We start from the raw sequence: 3000 nt of genomic DNA, 5'->3' as shown, positions 1-3000 counted from the left end.
ATTTTTTTCACGATAGTAAGGCTATAGCCGATAGTTACTGTTGTAATTTGACCTGTTTTGAAATGTGTGTCTATGGACTTCATAAATGTGCAGTGTTTTTGCTATTAAAAAATAAGTTATTTCATTTATTGTGCAACTATTGCGGTTGGTTTTTTTTTTTAGCTTTTACCTAAGCGTTTTATTGTAAGTAAAAAATAGAGGGTTTTTAGCACAAATTATTCACTTGGCAGCATGTTTTGTGGTATAAACTTGTATTTAACTTTTTTTTAATTATATTTTTTTGCATTTCTTCATGATAGTAAGACTATAGTCTTGCATGTTTTTGGTGATATTTTGACATGAACAGGTATGATGGTTTTTGGAGTGTGGAGTATATGGAGGTTTAATTTAATATCACTTAGCAGTTAAGGACCTAGAAAAGACATAACAAGACTGACCTTTGAAATGTTATCTGGAAAAAGAATTAAAGCCACAGCAGTCAGTTTGAACATAACAGTGTGGCTGATTGATGTACTCACAAGTACCTTACCTGAATTCAACCCAGGTCACCACAGTCAGATGTATCCCCATTTTACATCTGCTTTTCCATTATTATCAAACAAACTTCTTATTCTATGACCTATAACTCTATTTTTACTATTTATTATGACTTGTCATTTTGTATTTCGGAGACATCAATCCAAAATCAAGTCCAACAAAACCCAAAAACCTAAGTAAAAAAAAAAAAAAAGTCTCCTCTTGTTGATTGAATGACTCAAATTATAAGTCGCTTTGGATAAAAGTGTCTGCTAAGTGTAATGTAACAGATTTAATGAGTAATATTCCATTTACTTCAAAACATCTGTTAGTGTCCATTAAATGTTCTAAACATCTGTCTTAATCTGTTAAAATAACAGCATACCTTCACACAACCCTGGTTGCACTGCAGTACTGATAAAGTTGTTACAAAGAAATGTAAATAAAAATTAATTTCTCCTAAAAAATCATGTTTTAATACTATAACTACTTCCATGGTGTACTAATTTCATGAAAATGAACCAAAAACAAGGAAAACAGTGTAACTGTTACATTAAAAGTCCAATAAATTGAAGTCCAATAAATCGCTCAAAATACAAGTTTATGCCCCAAGACATACGCCAAGTGAATAATTTGTGCTAAAAACCTCTATTTTTTTTCTTACAGTATAACACTAAGTAGTAAAAAGTAAGCTAAGTAAAAAGCTAAGTTTAAAAAAAAACAACCACAATACTTGCACAATGAATGAAATAACAACAACTTTTGACTTTTTTTAATAGAAAAAACACTCCACATTTACAAAGTCCATAGATACACATTTCAAAACAAGTCAAATTACAACAGTAACTCTTAGCTTTATTTTAACACATTTTCAGGTAAAGATGGACAGATCACATACTCACCACCACATGTGCTCACAGGATTCGACAACGGACCCATCATCAGGAGTGGAACAACTTCATTAAACCTCTTCTTTTGGCCTGAAACACAAGATGGAATAAAGAACATATTCCACACATATGGTCTCAGATGATACCATCTCTGACTGGGTAATTCACCGCGTAGTATTTGCCCTTCCCAGCCCCGATATCCTGTAAACATATCACAACACTCTGTAAATGCTGTCCAAAAGTTTAACTTACGGTGAAAAAAAATTACTGAAATATATATTGAAATGTTTCTTTTCTTACTTGAGCAGCTTTAAAACGACCAGGGCGATGTCGTTCACGTAACAGAAACCAGATGATTCGGACTTCTCGGCGTCGTGGAGTCCACCGGCACAGGTGATGGCGATATGGGTCTGCTGCTACATCTGAAGGGAATTAATTAATCATACGTGCACGAGCAGGTACGCGCGTTTAAATAATGCAACGTCTAAATTTGTACCCTCGATGATATTGTGCCGTCTTCGTAAATGCGTCATCGTTACAAGCCGCTGCTTCACAAACACACGTGGCAAAAGTCGCAACACCCAAAATGTTTGATGAAATAAAACTCAAATCAAACGGTCTTCGTGCACATATTTAGAGGGCAAATAACAAAGCGCTATCTCGTAAAATCCAATAACACGCTGACTGAAGCGACACGTGCGGCTCAAACAGGCTACTGTTTAGTTCGGCAGACCGTTTAAAAGACTGGTTTGTTTTAAACGGTCTGCCTTGACACAGCGTCATTTTGTAACCATCACCGGCCCAGGAAGTACTACCACTTGAAGTGCCAGAAAACAGAAAACAGAAGGTCAAGATAAGAACGTAACTGAATGTACTTTATTCGAGTAAAATATTTTTTTTTAAATTAAATATATTTATATACACATATTGTACAAAATAACATGTAAAGTATATTATGGTTATTTTTTAATTATTATTACTGGACCATCCATTACATTTTTTGGCAGTTCTCATTTATGAATCCCTTTTTTGTTATTTAAAAATTCCTTTATGTGGAAAAATTGCCCTTAACGTGCAGTCATTTCAAATTTTTGGTGTATAAATGCCAAAAACATTTTTTTCCATTACTCTGTTGCACTGTTGATGCAGTATGATGAAGTATTTTCACATGATCGTCATAAAAAGTAAGATCAAAACACTTCTTCACCTCCCCTTCAAACACATCACTCCACCCAGAGGACGAGACTGTGCTTTGAAGGTGACCATGAATAATTGGCCGGTGGCTAAATAAACACTCGGACTGTGATGCATCATGGGAATATACATGGCCAACGTAAAGTGAAACTGGATGATGGATGTGTACAAAAATGCACATTTGTGGGTGTGGGCGGCTTGGCGTCAGTGTGTGTGTGTGAGTGTTCAATGCCATTATTGGACATGAACAGAAGACAAGGGGGGTTAAAGAGACAGAAAGGACAGCAATGCGTTGGTTGAATACAGTGGTTTTCTTACAAATCTTCATTAAAAACTTACTGACCTTCCACAACAGCTGAACAGATTTCTCGTCACTCACTTTTGGGCCCTGTGAACTCAG

General features: G+C 35.3%; 1 long non-coding RNA gene across 1 annotated transcript; it reads right to left on the bottom strand.

Moving 5' to 3' along the window:
- Positions 1 to 1301: 1301 nt before the first annotated feature.
- On the bottom strand, positions 1302 to 2994 carry LOC112488521 (uncharacterized). Its single transcript, XR_003052660.1, has 3 exons — positions 1707 to 2994; positions 1575 to 1607; positions 1302 to 1496 (listed from the first exon to the last, which is right to left on the bottom strand). It is a non-coding gene; the product is annotated as an uncharacterized LOC112488521 (long non-coding RNA).
- Between the last annotated feature and the right edge of the window lie 6 nt (positions 2995 to 3000).

This window comes from Cynoglossus semilaevis, chromosome 18 (genome assembly GCF_000523025.1).
Source record: "Cynoglossus semilaevis isolate Cse_v1.0 chromosome 18, Cse_v1.0, whole genome shotgun sequence".
In the NCBI taxonomy this organism is placed as follows: Eukaryota; Metazoa; Chordata; class Actinopteri; order Pleuronectiformes; family Cynoglossidae; genus Cynoglossus; species Cynoglossus semilaevis.
This window is presented reverse-complemented; position numbering and strand designations above follow the sequence as displayed.